The following is a 14,636-nucleotide window of genomic DNA, read 5'->3' as shown; positions in this document are numbered from 1 at the left end:
CTTACAGTTGTCGTCGGCGTTTTTCCAGCGGTGGTGCAAAAGGCGGTCCTATGCCTTTCACACTTACTGCTCCTAATTGCGTATCGTGCAGTGGCGGCACGTGTACTCGCAGTGTGGGGTGTACAATGGTCCCTCGCAGTCCGTTGGGCAGCTTTTTGCGTTCTTTGGCAGTTGCTTGGGTGAAGGCGGTAAAATTAATTCACGTTTATTTATATTTTCAATACGAGTGGAGCGAGTTGCGGAGTCGGGTTTCGCATTTTTGCTTATTGACTTTAAATAGTCAAGTTCTGCCTGCAATTTTTGGGCCGTTGCCCATGCGGGTGGTGTTGCACTCGAGAATAATAGCCACTTCAAACGTGCTATTCTCTTATTAATCTTATTGTGCATACCTCCGAGTTTACCCATCACTCGCGCACTCTACTCACTCAGTATTTTTATTGTGTTGATGTCCATGCCAAGCTCCATCTTCCGAATTTTAAAGTTGTCCTCTTGCCGTTATTATGGTAGTTTTTATGGTATATCAGCTCCTCTGTCCTTGGTCCTCCAGGACCACTATCACGGTCCTATGTAGGACACTGTCACGGTCGCCATGTAATAATATACGTTGTTTCCATTATGAGTTTTTATTCTTCTTTATTTTATTCACGACACTCAAACTTAAAACTTGAACTTATACTGACTTCTTACATTTTACTTAAAGTGAACTTAGCTAAGGCCTCGTAGCTGCGCTGCCAGAGACGCCGGCAGCGGAGCGGCCGCATTATGTATTTTACTTATGTATTTGTACTCAGCGCTGTTGGCAGCGAGAGCGCGAGGGAGAATGTTATGTGCACTTGAGGTGGCTGACACTAGTTGCACTGACGCTGCACTTATGTCGCCCAATGCATGTGCGATCATATTACATCGCGTCCGAATTATGCTTGGCTTTTTGAATTAATTTATTCACTGCAATAAAGTGTTACAGTGTATGTTCTTAAGAGTGCACTGCGTACAGTGTGTACTCCTTATGTATGCACACTACAGTTTGATATTTTGTATTGTTTGTTCTGCATGCTTTTGTAAAATGCATATTTTGAAAATCCATGAATGCAAAGTTGTAGATTTAGTTACGTAGATTACATTACCCAAATTTTAAATCGATCGGACTAAATTTATAACACAAACTTTTCATTTGAAATAGTGAATAAATATTAAAACCCCAATAATTCAAGCTCCAACACAAATCTAAGTATGCAGTTTTGTTTGTATTCTTTAATTGATTTTAGAAACTAAGTTTTAAGTCGATCGGTTGAAAAATGCGGATTTTTCAAACAAACTTTGGAGCTACATTTCCCCCCTTTGGAGCTCGAATTTTCCAAAATCCCTTCTTAGTGCGCATCTACACCATGATAGGATACTTGAGCCCAAATTTCAGCATCCTAGCTTTTACCGTGTGGGCTGTTGACGCGGTTTCCTTTTGTGCCCCAAGAAAACCCCAATAATTCAAGCTCCAACCAAAAATTTAAAAAAGCAAGTATACAGTTTTTCTTGGAATTGTTCTGAGAGTATACAAACTTGTTTGAAGTTGAAAGTTTGAAGTTAATCAGATGAAAACTGTAGATTTTTCATACAAACGTTGGAGCCTGTTTTCCCACCTTTGGAGCTCGAGTTTTCCAAAATCCCTTCTTAGTGGGCACCTAGACTATGAAAGGATACTTGAGTCCAAATTTCAGCTTCCTAGCCTTTACCCTTTGGGCTGTGCGTTGATCACCAATCAGTCAGTCAGTCAGGACAAACGTTTTTATATATATATGTAGATGCTGCAGCGCTGCTCAAGCGCTGCCCGCAAATGTGTATTTTGGAATTTCCCTCCAGCCCCTCTCTCCAAAGCAAATCGCGATTTTCTCTCACTCTCGTAATTCTTGGAATTTCGAACTTATGTTATGTGTCCGTATGTCAAGTTTCACTATGAAAGACCGATTTAACAAGAAGTTATAGCCATAAATATATTTGCTGCTGCAGCGCAGCTCTAGCGCTGCCCGCGGCTGTTGTTGATGTTGCTGTTTGGTTGACTGCACACATGTTTACGCATAGGCATACATACACTCACACAGACGCAATTGCTATGCAAATGTGCAATTATACACCCTTTACGTTAGTTCGAATACGAAAAGAGGTAAAATCGATCAAAATTTTTTTTGTTAATTGGTTTTGTAAACATATGTACAGAGTATTTTAAAGTCGGGACACCCGACTTTAGCTTTTTTACTTGTTTTATTTTCACTCAAGGGTACATTGGGGTACAAGGACACACTTGGGAATTCTGTTATAGTTTCTTCGATGACTTTGCTTTTACAAATCAACAATAGACAAATCATTCAGCTACTAATCATAAACCCATCGCCAAAGGGAACAACCCGTTTAATAAGTCTTGTACTAGAAATCTTAAGGTAAAAACAGGGGCTTGCTGCTGAAGAAGTAATTCAAAACGTGGTTGACAGTTTTCCAATTCAAGTTCTCGAAGACCGTTTTTTGGCGTTCGCTTTGGCGATCTCATTCCTTCTGGGGCAGCATTTGTTAAGCATATTTAAATTTTAAAAACAATAAATCGGTTCAATATGCCGGATCAATTCCAATAGTGATATCTGAAAAAAACAGTTCGGGTATTAGGGGCAAAAGTTGAAAGTGGACTGTTTTACTATACATTTAACTAAGCCGGCAGGATCCCGCACATCGGCCGCAATCTGAGCAGAAGTATTTTTTAGTCCAGCCTTATTCCGACGAGTTTTACGTTTTTTATTAATATATCCCAATTGGATATTCCTGTAGTTAGGATTGTTGTATGTGTATACTTTTCCTATAACTAGGGGGACATCACGGTTCCGCAATTGCATTTTTTAAGCAAATTTTTTATCTTTATTCCAGAATTTCATGTGTATATTCATTTATAGGAAGTGTTTCGAAGTGTGACTTATCGAGAAATGAATTGTGATTCGATTGGAATGTTCATCATATACCCCCAAATAGGTGGAGATTTCCCCAAAGCACTGTACAGCAATCTGCGATCACTTTACAATTTTAAAAACATCGTGAATATATCAAAGGCCAAACTAACCCTTTTAAAAACGATAGCAAATTTGGGGTAAGAACAGCATGACCAACACTATGTATAAATGTATAAATAGAATAAATAGAATCGGCCAAAATTTCCAAGTTTTTGTTCCATTTTGAGGTCGTATTTTTGGTCTATTTACAAATATTGTAATCTAATCAAGAAGTCACTTTTTCCAAATGTGTCACTGACATCATGATTTACTCACATATCATTTAATATATGTATATGGGTGGTATGAGCGTATAACCACGCCCACTTTTTAAAAATAGTTTATTGTTTGAAGCCTACTGTTTAAAATATAGACCTTGCTATAACTAACACTATAGGACCTAGGGATATTAAATTTAAAGTCCAAGATGCCTTATGTGAATACGCAGAAAATGTGTTTTTTAGAATTTCCCTACCTCCCCCCTCTCCAAAGCAAATCGCGATTACCTCTAACTCCCGTAATTCTTGGAATTTCTAACTAAAATTTTGCAAATACCTCCAGTTAGTTATTATGTGTCCGTATGCCAAGTTTCATCATAATAGGTCTTTAACAAGAAGTTATAGCCATAAATATATTTGACTAGCAGGTATTGCCTGTCTTAACCCGGCTCAATATAATGTTTCCAATTGTATTTATTTTGTGTGTGCATAGCCTACCCATATGCTTTCACATTATAAGTTACAAGTAGGAAGACATTTAAGGTATTTAAATGAACATTTTCTGTTCTTGACAAAAAATTATTTAGTAGTCCGTTACATTTTGTTCTTGCCAAACTATTTGGTTAAACGAACATGACCACTATAACTAATATTTTTTAAAGCTCGTTTTCCCCCCTTTGGAGCTAGAATTTTCCAAAAGCCTTTCTTAGTGTGCTCCTACACTATGATGGATACTTGAGTCCAAATTTCATCTTTTACCGTTTGGGCTGTGCGTTGATCACCAATTAGTCAGGACAAACTGTTTTTTATATAGAGATAACGCAACGTTTTAAGATAGACTATGTGCAAAAATGGGGAATAATTATAAGGGTATATCTTAATTCTAAATTCACCTTTGAGTCTTTCGTGTCATATTGAGTCAATACGGTCACGCACAAACTCGGAATATGAAACACGGCACTCATGTCAATGCCGTGCAGCGATGAGCCACGATCAAAAAGCACTGACAATTCTCATCTCAATTTGCTAGAGTAAAACTTTCGATAGTTGAAGCCACCGATACCATCAAAATATCGAAGTTTGAATGCAATAAGCAGAATATTTAAGTAATAAAATCTAATTATTTATTGAGATCAATAAGAATAAATCATATACATACATACATCTGCCCGCAATGCGAAGCTTTACTATCGGTTTTTGCTTTACTATCGCTTACGCACTCGTTGCCTAGCGACGGTAACTGTAAATTTTTGGTGTTTTGCCTTTGCAATTAACATTAAATGGTCACAACGAAAGAAGAAGAGCGAGCCAATGACTTGCAGTTGTTGTTGTTTTTAGAGCATTATTTTTTTTACAATCAAACAACTGTGTTCGATTGCCCAATGTATACATTAATGCGAATGTACATACATGCTATATTCATACAAAGGCATACATACATACATATGTATGTTTCTCTTTACTTTTTCAACCATACGTAGAGAACCGCACACATAGACACGAACTGTTGCTTGTTGTGTGTGTGAGTGTGTATATGTGATGTCCCCAACTATTTGATATTTGTTGTTGCTGCATAAAGTTATTAATGCCAAATGCACTAAACAACATAGATGTGCACATATGTATGGACATTCACACATTAGTGTCTCACATTTTGCTTTGGCTATTTCAATCGTTTGCACGCAACTACACGAACAGCTGTTTGTATGTGTGTATGTATACTTAGTTGTCCCCAACTGTTTGATATTTTGTATTGTTTGTTCTGCATGCTTTTGTAAAATGCATATTTTGAAAATCCATGAATGCAAAGTTGTAGATTTAGTTACGTAGATTACATTACCCAAATTTTAAATCGAGCGGACTAAATTTATAACAAAAACTTTTCATTTGAAATAGTGAATAAATATTAAAACCCCAATAATTCAAGCTCCAACACAAATCTAAGTATGCAGTTTTGTTTGCATTCTTTAATTGATTTTAGAAACTAAGTTTTAAGTCGATCGGTTGAAAAATGCGGATTTTTCAAACAAACTTTGGAGCTACATTTCCCCCCTTTGGAGCTCGAATTTTCCAAAATCCCTTCTTAGTGCGCATCTACACCATGATAGGATACTTGAGCCCAAATTTCAGCATCCTAGCTTTTACCGTGTGGGCTGTTGACGCGGTTTCCTTTTGTGCCCCAAGAAAACCCCAATAATTCAAGCTCCAACCAAAAATTTAAAAAAACAAGTATACAGTTTTTCTTGGAATTGTTCTGAGAGTATACAAACTTGTTTGAAGTTGAAAGTTTGAAGTTAATCAGATGAAAACTGTAGATTTTTCATACAAACGTTGGAGCCTGTTTTCCCTCCCCTTTGGAGCTCGAGTTTTCCAAAATCCCTTCTTAGTGGGCACCTAGACTATGAAAGGATACTTGAGTCCAAATTTCAGCTTCCTAGCTTTTACCGTTTGGGCTGTGCGTTGATCACCAATCAGTTAGTTAGTCAGTCAGTCAGTCAGGACAAACTGTTTTATATATATAGATGCTGCAGCGCTGCTCAAGCGCTGCCCGCAAATGTGTATTTTGGAATTTCCCTCCCGCCCTCCTCTCCAAAGCAAATCGCGATTTTCTCTCACTCTCGTAATTCTTGGAATTTCGAACTTATGTTATGTGTCCGTATGTCAAGTTTCACTATGAAAGACCGATTTAACAAGAAGTTATAGCCATAAATATATTTGCTGCTGCAGCGCAGCTCTAGCGCTGCCCGCGGCTGTTGTTGATGTTGCTGTTTGGTTGACTGCACACATGTTTACGCATAGGCATACATACACTCACACAGACGCAATTGCTATGCAAATGTGCAATTATACACCCTTTACGTTAGTTCGAATTCGATAAGAGGTCAAATCGATCAAAATTTTTTTTGTTAATTGGTTTGGTAAACATATGTACAGAGTATTTTAAAGTCGGGACATCCGAGGTAAAATCGATCAAAATTTTTTTTGTTAATTGGTTTTGTAAACATATGTACAGAGTATTTTAAAGTCGGGACACCCGACTTTAGCTTTTTTACTTGTTTTATTTTCACTCAAGGGTACATTGGGGTACAAGGACACACTTGGGAATTCTGTTATAGTTTCTTCGATGCCTTTGCTTTTACAAATCAACAATAGACAAATCATTCAGCTACTAATCATAAACCCATCGCCAAAGGGAACAACCCGCTTAATAAGTCTGGTACTAGAAAACTTAAGGTAAAAACAGGGGCTTGCTGCTGAAGAAGTAATTCAAAACGTGGTTGACAGTTTTCCAATTCAAGTTCTCGAAGACCGTTTTTTGGCGTTCGCTTTGGCGATCTCATTCCTTCTGGGGCAGCATTTGTTAAGCATATTTAAATTTTAAAAACAATAAATCGGTTCAATATGCCGGATCAATTCCAATAGTGATATCTGAAAAAAACAGTTCGGGTATTAGGGGCAAAAGTTGAAAGTGGACTGTTTTACTGTACATTTAACTAAGCCGGCAGGATCCCGCACATCGGCCGCAATCTGATCAGAAGTATTTTTTAGTCCAGCCTTATTCCGACGAGTTTTACGTTTTTTATAGCCTGTACCCAAAGGGTGAAAGGCTATACTAGTTTTGTGCGCATGTATGTAACACACAGAAGGAGGCGCGGCAGACCCCACAAAGTATATATATTCTTGATCAGGATGAGAAGACTAGTCGATATAGCCATGTTCGTCTGTCTGTCTGTCCGTCTGTCTGTATGAGCGCAAGGATCTCAGTAAGTACAAAAGCTAGGATAACCAAAATTGGTATCAAGGTTCCGATAAGCCCTAGGCAGATCGAGTTTGTTTATTTTTTCTGATACACCCCCCACTCCCCCGCAATTCGTGTTTTTTCTTATAACTTCCGTAATTCTCGGAATTTTGAAATCAATTTTGGTAGGTACATCCAGTTAGTACTAATGTGTCCGTACGCCAAATTTCATCATGATAGGTCAATTCTGAAGAAAGCCATAAGTAAAATCGCTGCTCATGCGCTGCCTGCAGCTGTTGTTGTTGTTGCTGCTTTTGTTCAACTTTGTGCTGCATACATACACGCATATAAACACGCATAAATGTATGCTGTTTAAACTGAACATAAACATGTATTCTAATTTAATTTAATTAATTATTTTAATTAATTAATTCCTTCATTTTTTAAATAATTAAATTTTTTTTTAATTTTTTTTTTTTTTTTAATTTTTCTTTTTGTGGAGAGTACAGGCTATTTTACTGTCGGCCTTGCTCGACTGTAGCGTTCTATTTAAAGTCCAAGATGCCTTATGTGAATACGCAGAAAATGTGTTTTTTATAGAATTTCCCTACCTCCCCCCCTCTCCATTGCAAATCGCGATTTTCTCTAACTCCCGTAATTCTTGGAATTTCGAACTAAAATTTTGCAAATACCTCCAGTTAGTTATTATGTGTCCGTATGCCAAGTTTCATCATAATAGGTCTTTAACAAGAAGTTATAGCCATAAATATATTTGACTAGCAGGTATTGCCCGTCCTTACCCGGATCAATATAATGTTTCCAATTGTATTTATTTTGTTTGTCAATAACCTACCCATATGCTTTCACCTTATAAGTTACCAGTAGGAAGGCATTTAAGGTATTTAAATGAACATTTTCTGTTCTTGACAAAAAATTATTCAGTAGTCCGTTACATTTTTGTTCTTGCCAAACTATTTCGTTAAACGAACATGACTGTTTGGTCATTTCATAGTTTTAAGAATTGCATTAGCTATTAAGAATATTGAAGTTTAGATTTAAGTAAAGAAAAAAATGAATTGTTTGCACATATATATATGTAATTGTTAGGCGCTGTCTGTTTACAGCTATAAGTTCTATGTTGCTCTCTCGCGCTGTCTCTCAATGCGTTCCACACGCGCATGAGAGCGAGCATAAACGATAAAATAAAAGCACTTAGCAAATCGAGTTCAGACTGTGCAGTTCGCTTTTCTTTGCAATTTCTTAATATCCCGTGCGAGCCAAAAGCAGTCTGCCATTATCGTGAGATTTACTTCATTTGGAAGTAAATCAAATACATTGGACCTTAGCTTTTGCCATACCGGCAAGTTTCCAGCTTTAGCTGAACATTTTGGCCCCCACGGGTGGACTTTGGCTTTTCTTGGTCGCCGCTGGACTTCGTTCTTCGTTGGATTCGTTCCTGTACGTGGATTGCTGAACTTGTGCCTCACATTGGGTTTGGATCTTGGCAAGTTTATCCAGCATCCATATGACTTTCCATAATTGTCAGGGAAGTGCACAGGTAACGAATACAAATTAAGTTTCGGCCACACCTGTGTGTACCAACATTGTCGCCTTGTGCAAAATAAATAAATACAAATTGCCAAATGTCAATACGTATGTACGTACATAACTGCGCTTATTTGCTGCAAGGTGGATATACATATGTATTTGTATTATTTAAACTGGTTGCGCTTGGCATAAAATTATTCCCAGTATATACATTTACATATAAATATATACACACGCATGTATATATACACACATACATACATAAATACATAAGAGAAAATTTTAGTCGCGCCAAATTCTCGGCTGGGTCGTTGCGCTTTACCAATTTGCCGTTGCTTTTTCTTTGGTACTTGTGTCCACTGTCCGTCGTTGCAGTTGTACATAGGCACACACAAAGCAACAAGCAATCGTGCGTTGGCTTTGTGCATTCGTCTAGCGACTTTAAATTTGCAGCGATTCTCTTCGCACTTGTTGCTTGTGCGCTTTCTCGTTGCGCCAGCCGTCGATCTTGATTCTGCTAGCGCCTGCGCCGCTGCCAAGTATTTATTCTGTTGTAGCTGCGCTGCCAACGTTTGATAACTCAAATATTAATTCGAGTTATTGAACTTTGCGTCGATCAGCTGCGCTAACTAATAGAACAGTGCCGGCCAAATATATTAGGCACTCTTTTGAATTTTTGCATATTTAGGCAGTTTAACTTAAAACGTGCCGGTCTAATATATTAGCCATTGTACCTGTCCATTAGTATATTAGCGTTAGATTTGATAATCGCCAGTTATTATTCAAATTTATCAATACACCGATTTTAATAAAACAGAATCAAAATGCCTAGTAAAAGATGCAAGCAAGTTCAGATCAGAGAACTAGACGAGTCGAATTCTAGTACAGCCGACTGCTGGCTACAGTCGCATGATAATGTGGTTCGCGACATTGAACGCATTAAACGCTCCATTCAGAGTACCCCAGTCATCGAACCGTTCGAGGTTGAGTGCAGGCTAGAAATTTTGAATAGATATATAGAAAAGGCATTCAAAATACAGGAAGAACTCGATAACATAAATCCTTCTCTAGCTTCTAGAGCAGACTTAGAAAGTCTGTGCGTCACAGCAAAGGCATTGCTCATGAGCAGAGGTGGACGGGCAAAACTCCATACGGATAGTTTAGCCAATTCCACAATGAGTGGACACTCTCATAGCCGGCAACTTCCAGCAATGAAGTTGCCGAGATTTAGCGGAAACTATTCCGATTATAAAAACTTTATTGGTCTTTTTGAGAGCTTGGTCGACGACGATCCATCTTTGTCCAATATTGAAAAGTTCAACCACCTGCTTTCATGCCTAGAAAAAGAAGTGCTTGGTACCGTAAGAGCCTACCAGGTAACCGAGGATAATTATCCTAAAGCGCTTGCAGCGCTTAAGCGCGTGTACGATAATAGTTGCCTTATCGTATTTGATAGCATTGCCAAACTTTTTGATTTGCCCAAGTTGCAAAGCCCGTCAGCTGTGTCGTTGCGTTCATTGATTGATAATGTTCGCGCCAGCTACGAGTCGTTGTTGTCGTTAGGCAACGATAAACAAATTTCAAACTTAATGCTCATACATTTGGTTATGAGCAAAGTTGACCCCACTACACGTTCAAAGTGTGAGGAAAGCCTTGACTACAGCCGTCTTCCGTCTTGGGAAGATTGCGAGGCTGCATTCAATCGACGTTATCAGCATTTGTCCGCTGAAGAATCGTCTTGTGGCCGTAGTCAAAAAAGTTGTGCCAACTATGCAAAAAAGGGTACTAAAGTTGCGCTACCAGTTGCTCAGCCTAGTCAGCTGTCTGGTCCGAAGTGTCCGTTCTGCCAGTCGAATGAGCATTACATACATTCATGTACCCAATTTGCAGCGATAACTCGGGACGAACGTTTCAATTTCGTGAAACGGTCTCTGTTATGTATAAACTGCCTTAGAAAGGGTCATACAACCAAAGTGTGCAAATCAGTCGGGTGTAGAGTTTGCTCAAAACCACACCACACAATCCTGCACAAATATGCTGCAAATTTCCCACATCCTGCACCTGTTAGTCAGTCAGTAGCTGCCCAGCCGGCAACGCCAGCACAAACTTCGGTGGTTAACCATGCAACTACTGTTTCTGACCAGGTCAGTTGTTCGAGTTATGGATCAATCAGGATCTTTCCAACTTGCCAGGGCCTTACTCAATTCTAGTTCCCAAGTCAATTTCATGACGGAAGAGTTGGCCAAATCGTTAAATTTAAAATGGGAAAGAAAAGATATAAGCTTACTTGGCATAGGTAAACGAAAATCTGCTGTCAGACATGTCGTGCAAACGTCGATAGCTTCACGCGTCGGCAACTTCACATTCGGTTCTGAATTTGGAATTTTGAGCGCTATTTCGTCATACCAGCCTGAAAAGGCTGTGGTAAACGTTGATGTGCCTGAGGGTCTTCAGTTGGCGGATCCTCAATTTCATAGGCCACAACGTATTGATATGCTTCTTGGAGCAGATGCATTTTTCCAGCTTTTGAGAGAAGGGCACGTAAAAGGAACAAGTGAGTCTCCATCGTTACAAGCAACAGCCCTCGGCTGGATAGTGGCTGGCCGATGCCAGTCTGCGAGCTCACCCAAATCTTGTTCTGCGTCCCTTGTAAGCTCAAGTCATGATATCTCGCCTGATCATGAACTAATTAATTTAGACACACTTGTTCGCAGGTTCTGAGAGTTGGAAGAAGTTCCAAATTTAACTGAAACAAATTTATATACCCCAGAACAGATGCTTTGTGAGAAATCATTCGTGAATTCAATCACTCGTTTGCCCTCGGGTCGGCTAAGTGTCGCATTGTCATTTAAATCTAGCCCTCAGTGTCTTGGCAACTCATTTGAGAATGCTAAAAGGCGTTTTTTGGCACTAGAGAGAAGAATGGCTAAGCAGCCAGAAATATATGTCATGTACAACAACTTTATGTTGGAATATATTTCGTTGGGCCATATGACTGCTACCGACAATAGAATTCCGAGAGAGCCACACTATTTTATTCCATACCAGTGTGTGCTAAGACCACAAAGCACCTCAACGAAGTTGCAAGTAGTTTTCGACGCGTCGAGCAAGACGTCGTCACAGAAGTCATTAAATGACATTCTTATGGTTGGTCCAACCATCCAACCATGTTTGTACTCCACTTTGTTGAGGTTTCGAATTCGGCCATTTGCACTGTCGGCCAAAATGTACCGGCAGGTTGAAGTCGAAGAATCACAGCGCAATTTCCAGTTAATCACTTGGAGAAAAGGCCTCACAGAGCCACTTCAAATATACAGATTAAATACGGTCACCTATGGTACCGCATCGGCACCGTTCTTGGCAATTCGATGCCTAAAATATTTGAGTGAGCTGCACGCCCATTCACATCCACTGGCTTCTAAGTCATTAGCTTCTGACTTTTATGTGGATGATTTGCTATCTGGCGCAGATACTGTGGAAGAATTGCAGCTGTTATATTGCGAACTTAATGCAGTTTTAAAACCATTTGGGTTTGTTCTTGCAAAATGGTCATCAAATTGTAAGGATTTTGAAGTCCAGCCTTCTGACGAACTTGTCATTGGACATCAAGAGGACACAAAGGCTTTAGACATTGTGGGGAATCCTCGTGATGACGCATTTAAATATTCTACAGCAAACATATCGTTAGACGTAGTGCCTACAAAACGGGCAATTCTGTCGTTTATATCGCGTCTATATGACCCACTTGGTTTGCTGTGCCCAGTTATTACTAGGCCAAAAAAATTAATGCAAGAACTTTGGCTACTTAAATTTGAATGGGATGACCAAATACCTTAGTCACCTTCTGAAGGATTTGCAGTCCACAACGAACTCATTTGTTGACTTGGAGTCGTTGCGCATACCCCGTTACGTTGGTGTCACAAAAACAGCAAAGTGCCAAGTGCATGGTGTTGCTGATGCCTCAACAAGAGCGTACAGGTGCTGTCTCTACATTCGAGTAGAGCATGAGCAGAACGTGACAGTGCACTTGTTGACTGCTAAGTCCAAAGTTGCACCATTGAAGACCAAATCGGTTCCACGCCTGGAGCTTTGTGCAGCCCAATTATTGGCCAATTTATGGGACAAAGTCAGGCAACTTCTGCACACGCCAGTGGAACAAGTAATTTTCTGGTCAGATTCAGAAGTGGTGTTACATTGGTTGCAAACGCACCCGTCTCATCTTAATACATTCCTTGCCAATAGAGTAGCAAACATTCAGGAACTGTCGTCAAATGTGTTGTGGCGTCACGTTCCCACAAAAGAAAATCCAGCAGATTTAGCTTCGCGTCGTTGTACCACAACTGAACTGACTGATTCACATTGGTTCAATGGTCCGAAATTTTTACGTTTGGATCGTTCCCTTTGGCCTCAGAATTCACATCTTGAACTGACCAAAGAGCAGTCAGAGCTGGAGCTGCGAAAGAGTGCTACGGCTCTCATCGCGGCCGATGTGCCTTCTAATCCACTTATTGACTTAGTGGAAAGGTTCTCATCGTTTCTGAAAATTATTCGCATTGTTTGCTACATCTTTCGATTTAGAAACGGAAAACGATTTAATCACTCGTCTCTTGTGCCAACTGCAGCCGAATTGGAATTCGCGTTCTTGGCAGTTGTGCGTGCGGTGCAGCACACAGCTTTTGCAGATGAAATCTCAAAACTGGACAAATCACTAACATTGAAGCCCTCGTACCAAAAGCTAAATCCTTTTCTGTGCCCGCATCGGAACGGTCCACATGAGCTTACATTGGTACGAGTGGGCGGTCGCTTATTAAAGGCACCAATTCCTCATAATGCAAAGTTTTCGTTGTTAATGCCAAAAGGATGCCGGTTTATTACCCTGTACATACAATATTTGCATGTAACAAATTGCCACGCTGGTCCTCGTGCACTTGTCGGCATTCTTCGTCAACAAGTATGGCTGATAAATGCGCGACAAGCCTGTACCGCAATTGTGCGTCGTTGTGTACATTGCTTTCGGTATAAACCAATATTGGCAAGCCAAATTATGGGAAATTTGCCCGCTGATCGGCTACATGGATGTAGACCGTTTGAAGTAAGCGGAGTGGACTTTTGTGGTCCAATACCTGTCTCGATGGGAATTCGTGGCAGAGCCCTGGTCAAAATGTATGTCGCAGTATTCGTGTGTTTTACTTCTAAAGCTGTGCATATAGAAATCGTAACCGACCTGACATCTAATTCATTTGTAATGTGTTTATCTAGATTTGTCGGCCGCCGTGGGCTTGTGAATGTAACGGGTATAGGACATATCCCAGTAGAGTAGGTGAGGTGGTGTGTGTATGTTGGAGAGCGCACGCTATATGTTCCGGCTCGGGCTCGTCGGCTAGTGGGTGGTGTTCGATGTCTCTCCAATCATACGGCCTTTCATTAAGCTTATTATTTAAAGTTAAAGCGTGCTATGGTGAAAGCCAAAAAAAACCGGTAAAGATATACATGAATATGACTAACAAAAGGATCGCTGGTTGGCAGACCACGTAACAAAAGTGAACACACATCTGGTATTCCTCTGTTGGTGTTGAGGAAGTATTGGCCCACCCATCCTTGGTCATTTATACCCAAAAACAATTATGCAAATGACCCCTTTGAACCTCTACCTGCTGTGGCTAGCAGAAATCATAGTTAAGCAGAATTTAAGCGAACATTATACTTTTTTATTAGACTTTAAAAATAATTATCTCTACGGAACTTCTTCGTAAACGGGAAACTAAAATTAATATTCATTTATTTTGATTCATTAACTTTCTAAATTAGCAATGAGGAATATGCCTAAATCAAAGTGGGTAAAGCAACAGGCGTGGCTGGAAGAAATGGTTATTTATATTCAAATATTAAAGAAATTAGGGTAAGAAAATATAAACAAATATTTGAATTATATAAATCCATGCATTTTCCCCTTTTGGGATGTTTATGTGCGTGCCGATAATAGGAGAATTATGAAACAAAAGCCAAGAATTGGCATAAAGGCGTTAAGTTTGTTTTTATGCCTAGCAGGCAAGCCTGTGTTCCAATTGAACAGATGATCACTTCCGTACGCATGCACGCAAGTAAGTA

At 39.6% G+C, this 14,636-nt stretch overlaps 2 long non-coding RNA genes across 2 annotated transcripts; both read right to left on the bottom strand.

The window, feature by feature from the left end:
• Positions 1–2,515: 2,515 nt before the first annotated feature.
• On the bottom strand, positions 2,516–2,861 carry LOC115630180. Its single transcript, XR_003996050.1, has 2 exons — positions 2,684–2,861; positions 2,516–2,624 (listed from the first exon to the last, which is right to left on the bottom strand). It is a non-coding gene; the product is annotated as an uncharacterized LOC115630180 (long non-coding RNA).
• A 3,700-nt stretch (positions 2,862–6,561) lies between these two features.
• LOC115630184 lies at positions 6,562–6,806 on the bottom strand. Its single transcript, XR_003996054.1, has 2 exons — positions 6,730–6,806; positions 6,562–6,670 (listed from the first exon to the last, which is right to left on the bottom strand). It is a non-coding gene; the product is annotated as an uncharacterized LOC115630184 (long non-coding RNA).
• Between the last annotated feature and the right edge of the window lie 7,830 nt (positions 6,807–14,636).

The sequence above is a fragment of the Scaptodrosophila lebanonensis genome, unplaced genomic scaffold (assembly GCF_003285725.1).
Source record: "Scaptodrosophila lebanonensis strain 11010-0011.00,11010-0021.00 unplaced genomic scaffold, SlebRS2 tig00000339-arrow-arrow-pilon, whole genome shotgun sequence".
NCBI classification, from domain to species: domain Eukaryota; kingdom Metazoa; phylum Arthropoda; class Insecta; order Diptera; family Drosophilidae; genus Scaptodrosophila; species Scaptodrosophila lebanonensis.
Note: the sequence above shows the minus strand (reverse complement) of the source record. Positions and strands in the feature narration are given on the sequence as shown.